The 15,298-nt window shown below is 44.5% G+C and overlaps 20 non-coding genes across 20 annotated transcripts; all 20 read right to left on the reverse strand.

Moving 5' to 3' along the window:
- Positions 1-509: 509 nt before the first annotated feature.
- Positions 510-701, reverse strand: LOC133962600 (U2 spliceosomal RNA). Its single transcript, XR_009922183.1, has one exon. It is a non-coding gene; the product is annotated as a U2 spliceosomal RNA (small nuclear RNA).
- A 177-nt stretch (positions 702-878) lies between these two features.
- LOC133963202 (U5 spliceosomal RNA) lies at positions 879-991 on the reverse strand. The gene has a single exon (XR_009922713.1). It is a non-coding gene; the product is annotated as a U5 spliceosomal RNA (small nuclear RNA).
- A 513-nt stretch (positions 992-1,504) lies between these two features.
- Positions 1,505-1,696, reverse strand: LOC133964128 (U2 spliceosomal RNA). The gene has a single exon (XR_009923598.1). It is a non-coding gene; the product is annotated as a U2 spliceosomal RNA (small nuclear RNA).
- Positions 1,697-1,876: 180 nt separating this feature from the next.
- On the reverse strand, positions 1,877-1,989 carry LOC133963204 (U5 spliceosomal RNA). Its single transcript, XR_009922715.1, has one exon. It is a non-coding gene; the product is annotated as a U5 spliceosomal RNA (small nuclear RNA).
- A 513-nt stretch (positions 1,990-2,502) lies between these two features.
- On the reverse strand, positions 2,503-2,694 carry LOC133962632 (U2 spliceosomal RNA). The gene has a single exon (XR_009922213.1). It is a non-coding gene; the product is annotated as a U2 spliceosomal RNA (small nuclear RNA).
- Positions 2,695-2,874: 180 nt separating this feature from the next.
- On the reverse strand, positions 2,875-2,987 carry LOC133963670 (U5 spliceosomal RNA). The gene has a single exon (XR_009923161.1). It is a non-coding gene; the product is annotated as a U5 spliceosomal RNA (small nuclear RNA).
- Positions 2,988-3,500: 513 nt separating this feature from the next.
- Positions 3,501-3,692, reverse strand: LOC133962779 (U2 spliceosomal RNA). The gene has a single exon (XR_009922351.1). It is a non-coding gene; the product is annotated as a U2 spliceosomal RNA (small nuclear RNA).
- A 180-nt stretch (positions 3,693-3,872) lies between these two features.
- Positions 3,873-3,985, reverse strand: LOC133963205 (U5 spliceosomal RNA). The gene has a single exon (XR_009922716.1). It is a non-coding gene; the product is annotated as a U5 spliceosomal RNA (small nuclear RNA).
- Positions 3,986-4,498: 513 nt separating this feature from the next.
- LOC133962614 (U2 spliceosomal RNA) lies at positions 4,499-4,690 on the reverse strand. Its single transcript, XR_009922196.1, has one exon. It is a non-coding gene; the product is annotated as a U2 spliceosomal RNA (small nuclear RNA).
- A 177-nt stretch (positions 4,691-4,867) lies between these two features.
- LOC133963206 (U5 spliceosomal RNA) lies at positions 4,868-4,980 on the reverse strand. Its single transcript, XR_009922717.1, has one exon. It is a non-coding gene; the product is annotated as a U5 spliceosomal RNA (small nuclear RNA).
- A 513-nt stretch (positions 4,981-5,493) lies between these two features.
- LOC133962919 (U2 spliceosomal RNA) lies at positions 5,494-5,685 on the reverse strand. Its single transcript, XR_009922483.1, has one exon. It is a non-coding gene; the product is annotated as a U2 spliceosomal RNA (small nuclear RNA).
- A 180-nt stretch (positions 5,686-5,865) lies between these two features.
- Positions 5,866-5,978, reverse strand: LOC133963831 (U5 spliceosomal RNA). Its single transcript, XR_009923314.1, has one exon. It is a non-coding gene; the product is annotated as a U5 spliceosomal RNA (small nuclear RNA).
- Positions 5,979-6,491: 513 nt separating this feature from the next.
- LOC133962762 (U2 spliceosomal RNA) lies at positions 6,492-6,683 on the reverse strand. The gene has a single exon (XR_009922335.1). It is a non-coding gene; the product is annotated as a U2 spliceosomal RNA (small nuclear RNA).
- Positions 6,684-6,860: 177 nt separating this feature from the next.
- LOC133963799 (U5 spliceosomal RNA) lies at positions 6,861-6,973 on the reverse strand. Its single transcript, XR_009923283.1, has one exon. It is a non-coding gene; the product is annotated as a U5 spliceosomal RNA (small nuclear RNA).
- A 513-nt stretch (positions 6,974-7,486) lies between these two features.
- On the reverse strand, positions 7,487-7,678 carry LOC133964129 (U2 spliceosomal RNA). The gene has a single exon (XR_009923599.1). It is a non-coding gene; the product is annotated as a U2 spliceosomal RNA (small nuclear RNA).
- Positions 7,679-7,855: 177 nt separating this feature from the next.
- On the reverse strand, positions 7,856-7,968 carry LOC133963207 (U5 spliceosomal RNA). The gene has a single exon (XR_009922718.1). It is a non-coding gene; the product is annotated as a U5 spliceosomal RNA (small nuclear RNA).
- Positions 7,969-8,481: 513 nt separating this feature from the next.
- Positions 8,482-8,668, reverse strand: LOC133963042 (U2 spliceosomal RNA). The gene has a single exon (XR_009922582.1). It is a non-coding gene; the product is annotated as a U2 spliceosomal RNA (small nuclear RNA).
- A 5,163-nt stretch (positions 8,669-13,831) lies between these two features.
- On the reverse strand, positions 13,832-13,944 carry LOC133963208 (U5 spliceosomal RNA). Its single transcript, XR_009922719.1, has one exon. It is a non-coding gene; the product is annotated as a U5 spliceosomal RNA (small nuclear RNA).
- A 513-nt stretch (positions 13,945-14,457) lies between these two features.
- Positions 14,458-14,649, reverse strand: LOC133962601 (U2 spliceosomal RNA). The gene has a single exon (XR_009922184.1). It is a non-coding gene; the product is annotated as a U2 spliceosomal RNA (small nuclear RNA).
- A 177-nt stretch (positions 14,650-14,826) lies between these two features.
- Positions 14,827-14,939, reverse strand: LOC133963792 (U5 spliceosomal RNA). Its single transcript, XR_009923276.1, has one exon. It is a non-coding gene; the product is annotated as a U5 spliceosomal RNA (small nuclear RNA).
- Positions 14,940-15,298: the final 359 nt, after the last annotated feature.

Consider the following 15,298-nt stretch of genomic DNA (forward strand, 5'->3'; position numbering starts at 1 on the left):
GGCCCTCTGCTCGAGAGCAGCGGTGGAGCCTCTCGGTCACAGTCACCACCTTCGCGGTGGGCCTCTCTTTGCTTTCCGCATGTCAGATTCTAGTATACAACATTCCCACCACGCCCCCATCTGCCAACACAAATTATACAAGGCTTTATTTGCTCCTGCCCTGACTAGTGATTGGCTTTTAAGCCTTTTTAAGCAATACATCCCTGAACCACTTACATTGGGTCCAAAAGCGGACTCTGCTTTCTCACCAAGTCTCCCAGGAGATGTTGAGTGAAAACACGTTTCAGTTTTTGACAAATGCTTCTGATTCTATTTGGAATCCAGTTGATGCTCATTGTGACCCCGTGGAGATTCATGCATAATCGCTTCACAAGGCAGTGAGTCATCAGAGCAGTTTTGCACACTTGTCAAACTCTGCCAGGCCATTCCCTCAGTTTCATTGACCCATTGTAGAATTCACCTTGAAACCTCCACAATTGTTTGAGTGTTTGCTTTTCTACAAGGTAAGAACAGAGTGCACCGTTCCCAGCGGCACTGCAATGCTAGGTCGATGCGTGGAGAGAAGGGAGCAAGCTCCAAATTTCTGCTCCTCTTGCCAAAAATCTGCTTAATATGTGGTCCTCATATAGAGGACATATCAGATATTAAACTGATAAGAACAGATACTACACTTGATCTTAGCCAAAAGGCCGAGAAGCGATAACCCACAAGTGTTGGATGTCCAACCTAACCTCTTGGCACAAATCTCCCTTGCTGTGGTACCCCGTTTGTAGGTGTGCATAACAATGGCTGCTCATCACCTCCGCCCAAGCTCTCCTTTGTGGACACTTGATTGCTGACCTAAACAGCTCTTTGACTTTTCACAATTTCATAAGGCTCAGCCATACAGCAAAGCCTGCCAAAAATAGATTCAACTCATGTTTGTTCCTCTCCACGGAAGTCTTTAGTAAAAGGCGAAAGACTTGTGCGTTATGAAGAGAAACCAGAGTCAGCATGGCCCTCTGCTCGAGAGCAGCGGTGGAGCCTCTCGGTCACAGTCACCACCTTCGCGGTGGGCCTCTCTTTGCTTTCCGCATGTCAGATTCTAGTATACAACATTCCCACCACGCCCCCATCTGCCAACACAAATTATACAAGGCTTTATTTGCTCCTGCCCTGACTAGTGATTGGCTTTTAAGCCTTTTTAAGCGATACATCCCTGAACCACTTACATTGGGTCCAAAAGCGGACTCTGCTTTCTCACCAAGTCTCCCAGGAGATGTTGAGTGAAAACACGTTTCAGTTTTTGACAAATGCTTCTGATTCTATTTGGAATCCAGTTGATGCTCATTGTGACCCCGTGCAGAGTCATGCATAATCACTTCACAAGGCAGTGAGTCATAAGAGCAGTTTTGCACACTTGTCAAACTCTGCCAGGCCATTCCCTCAGTTTCATTGACCCAGTGTAGAATTCACCTTGAAACCTCCACAATTGTTTGAGTGTTTGCTTTTCTACAAGGTAAGAACAGAGTGCACCGTTCCCAGCGGCACTGCAATGCTAGGTCGATGCGTGGAGAGAAGGGAGCAAGCTCCAAATTTCTGCTCCTCTTGCCAAAAATCTGCTTAATATGTAGTCCTCATATAGAGGACATATCAGATATTAAACTGATAAGAACAGATACTACACTTGATCTTAGCCAAAAGGCCGAGAAGCGATAATCCACAAGTGTTGGATGTCCAATCTAACCTCTTGGCACAAATCTCCCTTGCTGTGGTACCCCGTTTGTAGGTGTGCACAACAATGGCTGCTGCTCATCACCTCCGCCCAAGCTCTCCTTTGTGGACACTTGATTTCTGACCTAGACAGCTCTTTGACTTTTCACAATTTCATAAGGCTCAGCCATACAGCAAAGCCTGCCAAAAATAGATTCAACTCATGTTTGTTCCTCTCCACGGAAGTCTTTAGTAAAAGGCGAAAGACTTGTGCGTTATGAAGAGAAACCAGAGTCAGCATGGCCCTCTGCTCGAGAGCAGCGGTGGAGCCTCTCGGTCACAGTCACCACCTTCGCGGTGGGCCTCTCTTTGCTTTCCGCATGTCAGATTCTAGTATACAACATTCCCACCACGCCCCCATCTGCCAACACAAATTATACAAGGCTTTATTTGCTCCTGCCCTAACTAGTGATTGGCTTTTAAGCCTTTTTAAGCAATACATCCCTGAACCACTTACATTGGGTCCAAAAGCGGACTCTGCTTTCTCACCAAGTCTCCCAGGAGATGTTGAGTGAAAACACGTTTCAGTTTTTGACAAATGCTTCTGATTCTATTTGGAATCCAGTTGATGCTCATTGTGACCCCGTGGAGATTCATGCATAATTGCTTCACAAGGCAGTGAGTCATCAGAGCAGTTTTGCACACTTGTCAAACTCTGCCAGGCCATTCCCTCAGTTTCATTGACCCAGTGTAGAATTCACCTTGAAACCTCCACAATTGTTTGAGTGTTTGCTTTTCTACAAGGTAAGAACAGAGTGCACCATTCCCAGCGGCACTGCAATGCTAGGTCGATGCGTGGAGAGAAGGGAGCAAGCTCCAAATTTCTGCTCCTCTTGCCAAAAATCTGCTTAATATGTAGTCCTCATATAGAGGACATATCAGATATTAAACTGATAAGAACAGATACTACACTTGATCTTAGCCAAAAGGCCGAGAAGCGATAATCCACAAGTGTTGGATGTCCAATCTAACCTCTTGGCACAAATCTCCCTTGCTGTGGTACCCCGTTTGTAGGTGTGCACAACAATGGCTGCTGCTCATCACCTCCGCCCAAGCTCTCCTTTGTGGACACTTGATTTCTGACCTAGACAGCTCTTTGACTTTTTACAATTTCATAAGGCTCAGCCATACAGCAAAGCCTGCCAAAAATAGATTCAACTCATGTTTGTTCCTCTCCACGGAAGTCTTTAGTAAAAGGCGAAAGACTTGTGCGCTATGAAGAGAAACCAGAGTCAGCATGGCCCTCTGCTCGAGAGCAGCGGTGGAGCCTCTCGGTCACAGTCACCACCTTCGCGGTGGGCCTCTCTTTGCTTTCCGCATGTCAGATTCTAGTATACAACATTCCCACCACGCCCCCATCTGCCAACACAAATTATACAAGGCTTTATTTGCTCCTGCCCTGACTAGTGATTGGCTTTTAAGCCTTTTTAAGCGATACATCCCTGAACCACTTACATTGGGTCCAAAAGCGGACTCTGCTTTCTCACCAAGTCTCCCAGGAGATGTTGAGTGAAAAAACGTTTCAGTTTTTGACAAACGCTTCTGATTCTATTTGGAATCTAGTTGATGCTTATTGTGACCCCGTGCAGAGTCATGCATGATCGCTTTACAAGGCAGTGAGTCATCAGAGCAGTTTTGCACACTTGTCAAACTCTGCCAGGCCATTCCCTCAGTTTCATTGACCCAGTGTCGAATTCACCTTGAAACCTCCACAATTGTTTGAGTGTTTGCTTTTCTACAAGGTAAGAACAGAGTGCACCGTTCCCAGCGGCACTGCAATGCTAGGTCGATGCGTGGAGAGAAGGGAGCAAGCTCCAAATTTCTGCTCCTCTTGCCAAATATCTGCTTAATATGTAGTCCTCATATAGAGGACATATCAGATATTAAACTGATAAGAACAGATACTACACTTGATCTTGGCCAAAAGGCCGAGAAGCGATAATCCACAAGTGTTGGATGTCCACGCTAACCTCTTGGCACAAATTTCCCTTGCTGTGGTACCCCGTTTGTAGGTGTGCATAACAATGGCTGCTGTTCATCACCTCCGCCCAAGCTCTCCTTTGTGGACACTTGATTTCTGACCTAGACAGCTCTTTGACTTTTCACAATTTCATAACGCTCAGCCATACAGCAAAGCCTGCCAAAAATAGATTCAACTCATGTTTGTTCCTCTCCACGGAAGTCTTTAGTAAAAGGCGAAAGACTTGTGCGTTATGAAGAGAAACCAGAGTCAGCATGGCCCTCTGCTCGAGAGCAGCGGTGGAGCCTCTCGGTCACAGTCACCACCTTCGCGGTGGGCCTCTCTTTGCTTTCCGCATGTCAGATTCTAGTATACAACATTCCCACCACGCCCCCATCTGCCAACACAAATTATACAAGGCTTTATTTGCTCCTGCCCTGACTAGTGATTGGCTTTTAAGCCTTTTTAAGCGATACATCCCTGAACCACTTACATTGGGTCCAAAAGCGGACTCTGCTTTCTCACCAAGTCTCCCAGGAGATGTTGAGTGAAAAAACGTTTCAGTTTTTGACAAACGCTTCTGATTCTATTTGGAATCTAGTTGATGCTTATTGTGACCCCGTGCAGAGTCATGCATGATCGCTTTACAAGGCAGTGAGTCATCAGAGCAGTTTTGCACACTTGTCAAACTCTGCCAGGCCATTCCCTCAGTTTCATTGACCCAGTGTAGAATTCACCTTGAAACCTCCACAATTGTTTGAGTGATTGCTTTTCTACAAGGTAAGAACTGAGTGCACCGTTCCCAGCGGCACTGCAATGCTAGGTCGATGCGTGGAGAGAAGGGAGCAAGCTCCAAATTTCTGCTCCTCTTGCCAAAAATCTGCTTAATATGTAGTCCTCATATAGAGGACATATCAGATATTAAACTGATAAGAACAGATACTACACTTGATCTTAGCCAAAAGGCCGAGAAGTGATAATCCACAAGTGTTGGATGTCCAAGCTAACCTCTTGGCACAAATCTCCCTTGCTGTGGTACACCGTTTGTAGGTGTGCATAACAATGGCTGCTCATCACCTCCGCCCAAGCTCTCCTTTGTGGACACCTGATTGCTGACCTAGACAGCTCTTTGACTTTTCACAATTTCATAAGGCTCAGCCATACAGCAAAGCCTGCCAAAAATAGATTCAACTCATGTTTGTTCCTCTCCACGGAAGTCTTTAGTAAAAGGCGAAAGACTTGTGCGTTATGAAGAGAAACCAGAGTCAGCATGGCCCTCTGCTCGAGAGCAGCGGTGGAGCCTCTCGGTCACAGTCACCACCTTCGCGGTGGGCCTCTCTTTGCTTTGCGCATGTCAGATTCTAGTATACAACATTCCCACTACGCCCCCATCTGCCAACACAAATTATACAAGGCTTTATTTGCTCCTGCCCTGACTAGTGATTGGCTTTTAAGCCTTTTTAAGCAATACATCCCTGAACCACTTACATTGGGTCCAAAAGCGGACTCTGCTTTCTCACCAAGTCTCCCAGGAGATGTTGAGTGAAAAAACGTTTCAGTTTTTGACAAACGCTTCTGATTCTATTTGGAATCTAGTTGATGCTCATTGTGACCCCGTGCAGAGTCATGCATGATCGCTTTACAAGGCAGTGAGTCATCAGAGCAGTTTTGCACACTTGTCAAACTCTGCCAGGCCATTCCCTCAGTTTCATTGACCCAGTGTAGAATTCACCTTGAAACCTCCACAATTGTTTGAGTGTTTGCTTTTCTACAAGGTAAGAACAGAGTGGACCGTTCCCAGCGGCACTGCAATGCTAGGTCGATGCGTGGAGAGAAGGGAGCAAGCTCCAACTTTCTGCTCCTCTTGCCAAATATCTGCTTAATATGTAGTCCTCATATAGAGGACATATCAGATATTAAACTGATAAGAACAGATACTACACTTGATCTTAGCCAAAAGGCCGAGAAGCGATAATCCACAAGTGTTGGATGTCCACGCTAACCTCTTGGCACAAATTTCCCTTGCTGTGGTACCCCGTTTGTAGGTGTGCATAACAATGGCTGCTGTTCATCACCTCCGCCCAAGCTCTCCTTTGTGGACACTTGATTTCTGACCTAGACAGCTCTTTGACTTTTCACAATTTCATAACGCTCAGCCATACAGCAAAGCCTGCCAAAAATAGATTCAACTCATGTTTGTTCCTCTCCACGGAAGTCTTTAGTAAAAGGCGAAAGCCTTGTGCGTTATGAAGAGAAACCAGAGTCAGCATGGCCCTCTGCTCGAGAGCAGCGGTGGAGCCTCTCGGTCACAGTCACCACCTTCGCGGTGGGCCTCTCTTTGCTTTCCGCATGTCAGATTCTAGTATACAACATTCCCACCACGCCCCCATCTGCCAACACAAATTATACAAGGCTTTATTTGCTCCTGCCCTGACTAATGATTGGCTTTTAAGCCTTTTTAAGCAATACATCCCTGAACCACTTACATTGGGTCCAAAAGCGGACTCTGCTTTCTCACCAAGTCTCCCAGGAGATGTTGAGTGAAAACACGTTTCAGTTTTTGACAAATGCTTCTGATTCTATTTGGAATCCAGTTGATGCTCATTGTGACCCCGTGCAGAGTCATGCATAATCGCTTCACAAGGCAGTGAGTCATCAGAGCAGTTTTGCACACTTGTCAAACTCTGCCAGGCCATTCCCTCAGTTTCATTGACCCAGTGTAGAATTCACCTTGAAACCTCCACAATTGTTTGAGTGATTGCTTTTCTACAAGGTAAGAACAGAGTGCACCGTTCCCAGCTGCACTGTAATGCTAGGTCGATGCGTGGAGAGAAGGGAGCAAGCTCCAAATTTCTGCTCCTCTTGCCAAAAATCTGCCTAATATGTAGTCCTCATATAGAGGACATATCAGATATTAAACTGATAAGAACAGATACTACACTTGATCTTAGCCAAAAGGCCGAGAAGCGATAATCCACAAGTGTTGGATGTCCAATCTAACCTCTTGGCACAAATCTCCCTTGCTGTGGTACCCCGTTTGTAGGTGTGCATAACAATGGCTGCTCATCACCTCCGCCCAAGCTCTCCTTTGTGGACACCTGATTGCTGACCTAGACAGCTCTTTGACTCTTCACAATTTCATAAGGCTCAGCCATACAGCAAAGCCTGCCAAACATAGATTCAACTCACGTTTGTTCCTCTCCACGGAAGTCTTTAGTAAAAGGCGAAAGACTTGTGCGTTATGAAGAGAAACCAGAGTCAGCATGGCCCTCTGCTCGAGAGCAGCGGTGGAGCCTCTCGGTCACAGTCACCACCTTCGCGGTGGGCCTCTCTTTGCTTTCCGCATGTCAGATTCTAGTATACAACATTCCCACCACGCCCCCATCTGCCAACACAAATTATACAAGGCTTTATCTGCTCCTGCCCTGACTAGTGATTGGCTTTTAAGCCTTTTTAAGCGATACATCCCTGAACCACTTACATTGGGTCCAAAAGCGGACTCTGCTTTCTCACCAAGTCTCCCAGGAGATGTTGAGTGAAAACATGTTTCAGTTTTTGACAAATGCTTCTGATTCTATTTGGAATCCAGTTGATGCTCATTGTGACCCCGTGCAGAGTCATGCATAATCACTTCACAAGGCAGTGAGTCATAAGAGCAGTTTTGCACACTTGTCAAACTCTGCCAGGCCATTCCCTCAGTTTCATTGACCCAGTGTAGAATTCACCTTGAAACCTCCACAATTGTTTGAGTGTTTGCTTTTCTACAAGGTAAGAACAGAGTGCACCGTTCCCAGCGGCACTGCAATGCTAGGTCGATGCGTGGAGAGAAGGGAGCAAGCTCCAAATTTCTGCTCCTCTTGCCAAAAATCTGCTTAATATGTAGTCCTCATATAGAGGACATATCAGATATTAAACTGATAAGAACAGATACTACACTTGATCTTAGCCAAAAGGCCGAGAAGCGATAATCCACAATTGTTGGATGTCCAAGCTAACCTCTTGGCACAAATCTCCCTTGCTGTGGTACCCCGTTTGTAGGTGTGCATAACAATGGCTGCTCATCACCTCCGCCCAAGCTCTCCTTTGTGGACACCTGATTGCTGACCTAGACAGCTCTTTGACTTTTGACAATTTCATAAGGCTCAGCCATACAGCAAAGCCTGCCAAAAATAGATTCAACTCATGTTTGTTCCTCTCCACGGAAGTCTTTAGTAAAAGGCGAAAGACTTGTGCGTTATGAAGAGAAACCAGAGTCAGCATGGCCCTCTGCTCGAGAGCAGCGGTGGAGCCTCTCGGTCACAGTCACCACCTTCGCGGTGGGCCTCTCTTTGCTTTCCGCATGTCAGATTCTAGTATACAACATTCCCACCACGCCCCCATCTGCCAACACAAATTATACAAGGCTTTATTTGCTCCTGCCCTGACTAATGATTGGCTTTTAAGCCTTTTTAAGCAATACATCCCTGAACCACTTACATTGGGTCCAATAGCGGACTCTGCTTTCTCAACAAGTCTCCCAGGAGATGTTGAGTGAAAACACGTTTCAGTTTTTGACAAATGCTTCTGATTCTATTTGGAATCCAGTTGATGCTCATTGTGACCCCGTGCAGAGTCATGCATAATCACTTCACAAGGCAGTGAGTCATAAGAGCAGTTTTGCACACTTGTCAAACTCTGCCAGGCCATTCCCTCAGTTTCATTGACCCAGTGTAGAATTCACCTTGAAACCTCCACAATTGTTTGAGTGTTTGCTTTTCTACAAGGTAAGAACAGAGTGCACCGTTCCCAGCGGCACTGCAATGCTAGGTCGATGCGTGGAGAGAAGGGAGCAAGCTCCAAATTTCTGCTCCTCTTGCCAAAAATCTGCTTAATATGTAGTCCTCATATAGAGGACATATCAGATATTAAACTGATAAGAACAGATTTTTTTTTTTTTTTTTTTTTTTTGGAATTTTTTTTTTTATTTAATTCACTCATGAGCAGTACAATACTTTACATTACAAAGATCATCATCTCTCCACATCTTAAGACCTCCAGAATTCTATCGGACTAAAAGAAAATAAGAGGAGGTACAATAAAAGACTCTTTCATGAGTTCAGTCTACAGATTGTCAAAAATAATTTTCCATCGATCTTTAATTGAGTCGATGCCCCATTTGCTCGCCTCCAATTTAAGTTTTCGCCGCATAATGTCTTCAATACTGTGTGTAGTGTTTTCTATCGACCACTTTTCCGTCTCATTTATTATACTACCTCTTACCTCCCATAACTTAGCCTTCACAATTGATGTAAGTTCTAAGGCTTTGCACACACCTTTGTCCCCCTCTAAACTAAAATCCATGAACAGAACTTTTTCCCAATTCACCTCTTTTAGAAACCCGAATCTTTGGCCCAATTTCTTCCACAATTGTTTTGCAAAAGGACATTCAAATAATGCATGTTCCACGGTTTCTACCCCATTGCATCCACGTCTTGGGCATATCCTATTTAATGTTAAATCATGATTAAATAGAGTATTCCTCACAGGTAATTTCCTATGAAGCACCAACCAATTAAAATCTCTTAATCTGTTTTCTAGACTCTTGCATTGGGTTCTTCTCCACACGTCACTATGAACATGCAAACCATCTTTAGGGTCAAACTTAGCAATCAACGTTTCATACAGCTTTTTGTGATTAACTACTGAATCTCTTTTCCAACACTCCTTGTATTTCTTTGCCCAACTTACCATTTTTTTATAATGATCTGGCATGACCTCTGCTTTCGGAAAACTGTTTTCCCATTTCGCCACAAGAGGTCTCAGATGGATAGAGAGCCAGAATTTAATCAATGGTTGGCATTTGTGTTCAGGTGGGTTTAACATTATTCTACATGTATTTGAAAAAAACAAAACTTTGAACTTCAAACCTAAATTTGGCATGTCCCTACCACCTCTTTCGACCGGCTGATACATTGTAGCTCTTTTAATGTATTCATACCCTCCCCATATGAACTGAAACAGAGATTTTTGAAGTTTTAAACAAACTAAAGCCGGCATGGGGAAAATATAAGCCACATGAAGTAATGTCGGCAATAAATCAGATTTAATAACCAAAATCTTACCACTAATGGACAGCCTTCTTAATTTCCACATATTTAGTTTTTTCAGCACTTTTCCCAATTTTGTCTCCCAATTAGTTTCTCCATCATTGTTATTTCCAAAGGATATTCCCAGTAAAGTCATTGGCCCCGCACACAGAGAGAACCCTAAAGGGTTATCAACTCTGTCCTTCCACTTTCCAAAGTATTTGATTTGGGATTTTCCTGTATTGACTCTAGAACCAGAAGCAACTGAGAATGTGTCGATGACCTGCATAGCTTCGCGCAGACAGAAATCATCTTTTAAATACAGTACAGTGTCATCTGCATACTGGGATATGGTCAAGGATTCACCACCAGGCAGCTGTATACCCTTGATGTTAACATTTTTCCTGATTGCACATGCCAGCGTTTCAATGAATAGCACATACAAGGGGGCTGATGCTGGACATCCCTGTCTGACCCCTCTGGTTTGTTTAAAGAATTCACCAAGGTTGCCATTAACATTAACACTGCTTCCGACTTCTGTGTATAAAATCCTCAACCAACTCCTGAATCTAGCACCGAAGCCAAATTTCTTTAGTGTCCTAAACAAAAAATTGTGATCAACTCTGTCAAAGGCTTTTTCCTGGTCAAGACTGAGGACAATTAGTGGTATATTTCTGTCCTGAGAATAAGATAGTATATCTCTATGCATTTGTAAATTCCAGTTTAGTTGCCTGCCAGGTACTGCACATGTCTGATCTGAGCCGATGATTAAGGGTAGAGCTGACACCAAACGGTTTGTCAAAACCTTACTAAAAATCTTATAATCTGTACAAAGCATTGTTAGAGGCCTGTAGTTTGATATTTTGTTGACATCACCTTTTTTAAACAGCAGGGATATCACCCCTTTTCTCATGGATTCCCCCATAATCCCAGATGTACATATATAAGTGAACAACTCTAACAGCCATGACCCAATGTCTTCCCAAAATATTATATAAAATTCTTTTGTGATCCCATCTATTCCTGGCACCTTGCCCTTTTTCAAAGACATGGTTGCCCTCAGGATTTCTTCTAAAGTAAAATCTTTATCTAGCTCTGTTCTCAGATCTTCAGGTATGAATCTGTCTATATTGTCTAACAATGTTGCACCTTTCATGTAGTCAACCTTTTCTGCTTTAAAAAACGTAGAAAAATGATTAGAGATAACTTGAGCAATCCCATCAGGATCGTTAATCTCCTCACCTGTTTCATTTAAAACGGAAACTATGCTCCTCCTCTTTGCCTGTGCTTTGGACTGTCTAAAGAAGTAGGGAGAACACTTTTCGTCACTCTCCCACTTCTCTCTAAGACACCGGAATTTATAGGCCTCTGCTCTGTTGTGAAAAAATAACCTCTGTTTATCTTGCAAATGTTTCAGCAAGTCCTTATCAATTTGTCCACCTGCATTTCTCTGTTCCATTAATTTATTTATGGCTTTTTGCAGTCGGTAGTATAATTTAAATTCCTCTTTCCTTGATTCTTTTGAGTAATTCTGTGTGTAGTATCTAATACGCAGCTTTGTGCTTTCCCACCATTCACAGACATTTTCATAAAATACTCTCATATGAAAGCAATCTTTTAGAAAACACTTTAATGCTACCGTAAACTGCTGGAGCTCTAGAATATTGTTGTTTAATTTCCAATACCCTTTACCATTTTTGATCATCATTGAGGTTAGTTTTACTGAGAGCATGTTGTGATCTGTGTAAAAAACTGGTGATACTTTCGCCCCTGTCACCTGAAATTCTACCGGACAAAATATATAGTCTATCCTACTCTTCGCCCCTCTACTATTTGACCATGTGAAGCCAAGATCGTCTGGGTTAGCTTTTTTATATGAATCCACCAAATTATACTTTGTAACAATATTTATTAAACTGGCCTCGGCCTTGCTGCCCTCACTTTGGGAATTGAAGTCTCCTCCAATTACCACATGGCGGTTGGTCATGAAAGCAGTGTCAAGACTAAGAAAAAGCTCCCTTCTCTCCTTTGGAGAAGAGTGGGCATATATGTTAATAACTCTTAACCCCTTTCCCTTCCAGTCAATATCTGTTACCAAAACCCTCCCCTGTACCACTGAAAAACTGCCAACCACTTGGACTTCATTATTCCCACATAGTGTTCCCACCCCAGATGAATGGACCCCCCAATGCTCCACCTAGATTCACCTTTGGTCCACTCTTTTGAGAATAGGTTCACGTCGTCTTCATTTTTCAAGTGGACCTCTTGCAAAAGGCATAAAGAAAAGTTGATTGAACATAAATGAGAAAAGACCACTTCCCTTTTGGCCTTGTTCCTCAAACCTCTAACATTTATGGAAACTATATGTAATGAGGACATTCTGGTAAATGAGGAATGAGACAAAAAACAAAACAAACAAACAAACCATCAAAGACGAGACACTGTGTTTTCTCTAATTTTCAACTTCACAGTCAAATTCAATGCCTTCCCTATGTGTCTTTTCCTCGGGCACCGCGTGCCCTGAGTTGGGGGTATTACCCTCTGGAAGCAATGAGCATTGCTCTGAAACCAAATCCCTGTCAGAGTTGTTCGGAGCCAGGGACTCCACCAGGACACACCCGGACGGGGGCATGCTGCCGTCAGAGTCTGTCACCTCAGTCTGCACTGGAATTTGTCCATGTTCTCCACCCTCCAGCCCATCCACCCTGGCAGCAGCCTTCACATCCTGATCGCTGTTCACCTGCAGCCCCTCCATCTCCCCTTCCTCCTGCGACTCCTCCACAACCTCAGAAAGAACACTGAACACGCTATCCACTCCCAGGGGCACAGCGCTTGTCTCGATCCTCCTTTTTTTCCCCTTGCCTCCCCTGCTTTCCACTGTGGTCCACTCAGGAACAGGTTGGCTCTCCTCTGAGGTTGTAGTCTCCTCCCCCTTCTTCTTCTCTGGGGGAGGTGCTCGTTCAGGTGGATCAACCACATTTGCCTCAATCTCATTGTCCACAAACATTTGATCAATTACCTCGTTAATTGCTCTCAGGGAGGAGGCATCAGGATCTTCGCACATTGGTCGCCTTACAATGCTTGCATAGGAGGAGCGGACCTCAGGGCAGTGCTTAAATAAATGTCCTTCAGACCCACAAAGATTGCATTTTCTGGAACGGTCACAAGTCCCCATTTTGTGTCCTAGACCCTTGCAATTTCTGCACCTCACCTGCGTGCAGGATTCTGCCGTGTGACCAAAGTCTGTGCATTTTCTGCAGTAAATAGGCTGGCCCGAGTAGTACAGATATCCTCTATTTGTGCCTATGGTGAAGGAGGCAGGGGGGTGGTGGTAGCCATCGTGACCATCTGGGTCATCCTTCAGCCGCACACGACATTGTCTTTTTCCAGTCCAAACGTCAAGAGAGTCCCTGATTTCCCTCATGCTCGAAATCACTGTCACATGCTTAGAAAGGAAGTATCTGGTTGCTTCTTCAGTTACCCAGGGATTATAGTTATGAATTGTGATAACACGCTCACCAGTTCGGCAAAGGCTTTGAATCTGGTACTCCCTCAGTGGTCCATCAGCCAAACGATCAGCCAACCTTTTCGTTTCCTCCATCTTGGTGAGATTATAGAACGTAACATCAAAAAAACGGTCGGTGGCATTTCTCTGCAAGCAGAGGAGGTCATCTATCTTGAGGGACAAGGCTCCAAAAAGAATATTAACTCCAAATTCTCTCCTATCCAAAAAAACTTCAGTACTCTTCCAAATGAATCTCAAAGTATTTTTCAGCACGGGAACCTGCTGTGAAACTGTTGCTGACGTCATTATGACATCCACGTCCGCAAACCCTTCTCACCTGGCTAGATCTTAGCCAAAAGGCCGAGAAGCGATAATCCACAAGTGTTGGATGTCCAAGCTAACCACTTGGCACAAATCACCCTTGCTGTGGTACCCCGTTTGTAGGTGTGCATAACAATGGCTGCTCATCACCTCCGCCCAAGCTCTCCTTTGTGGACACTTGATTGCTGACCTAAACAGCTCTTTGACTTTTCACAATTTCATAAGGCTCAGCCATACAGCAAAGCCTGCCAAAAATAGATTCAACTCATGTTTGTTCCTCTCCACGGAAGTCTTTAGTAAAAGGCGAAAGACTTGTGCGTTATGAAGAGAAACCAGAGTCAGCATGGCCCTCTGCTCGAGAGCAGCGGTGGAGCCTCTCGGTCACAGTCACCACCTTCGCGGTGGGCCTCTCTTTGCTTTCCGCATGTCAGATTCTAGTATACAACATTCCCACCACGCCCCCATCTGCCAACACAAATTATACAAGGCTTTATTTGCTCCTGCCCTGACTAGTGATTGGCTTTTAAGCCTTTTTAAGCAATACATCCCTGAACCACTTACATTGGGTCCAAAAGCGGACTCTGCTTTCTCACCAAGTCTCCCAGGAGATGTTGAGTGAAAACACGTTTCAGTTTTTGACAAATGCTTCTGATTCTATTTGGAATCCAGTTGATGCTCATTGTGACCCCGTGGAGATTCATGCATAATCGCTTCACAAGGCAGTGAGTCATCAGAGCAGTTTTGCACACTTGTCAAACTCTGCCAGGCCATTCCCTCAGTTTCATTGACCCATTGTAGAATTCACCTTGAAACCTCCACAATTGTTTGAGTGTTTGCTTTTCTACAAGGTAAGAACAGAGTGCACCGTTCCCAGCGGCACTGCAATGCTAGGTCGATGCGTGGAGAGAAGGGAGCAAGCTCCAAATTTCTGCTCCTCTTGCCAAAAATCTGCTTAATATGTGGTCCTCATATAGAGGACATATCAGATATTAAACTGATAAGAACAGATACTACACTTGATCTTAGCCAAAAGGCCGAGAAGCGATAATCCACAAGTGTTGGATGTCCAAGCTAACCTCTTGGCACAAATCTCCCTTGCTGTGGTACCCCGTTTGTAGGTGTGCATTACAATGGCTGCTCATCACCTCCGCCCAAGCTCTCCTTTGTGGACACCTGATTGCTGACCTAGACAGCTCTTTGACTTTTCACAATTTCATAAGGCTCAGCCAAACAGCAAAGCCTGCCAAAAATAGATTCAACTCATGTTTGTTCCTCTCCACGGAAGTCTTTAGTAAAAGGCGAAAGACTTGTGCGTTATGAAGAGAAACCAGAATCAGCATGGCCCTCTGCTCGAGAGCAGCGGTGGAGCCTCTCGGTCTCAGTCACCACCTTCGCGGTGGGCCTCTCTTTGCTTTCCGCATGTCAGATTCTAGTATACAACATTCCCACCACGCCCCCATCTGCCAACACAAATTATACAAGGCTTTATTTGCTCCTGCCCTGACTAGTGATTGGCTTTTAAGCCTTTTTAAGCAATACATCCCTGAACCACTTACATTGGGTCCAAAAGCGGACTCTGCTTTCTCACCAAGTCTCCCAGGAGATGTTGAGTGAAAACACGTTTCAGTTTTTGACAAATGCTTCTGATTCTATTTGGAATCCAGTTGATGCTCATTGTGACCCCGTGCAGAGTCA

Source organism: Platichthys flesus, chromosome 10 (genome assembly GCF_949316205.1).
Source record: "Platichthys flesus chromosome 10, fPlaFle2.1, whole genome shotgun sequence".
Taxonomy (NCBI): domain Eukaryota; kingdom Metazoa; phylum Chordata; class Actinopteri; order Pleuronectiformes; family Pleuronectidae; genus Platichthys; species Platichthys flesus.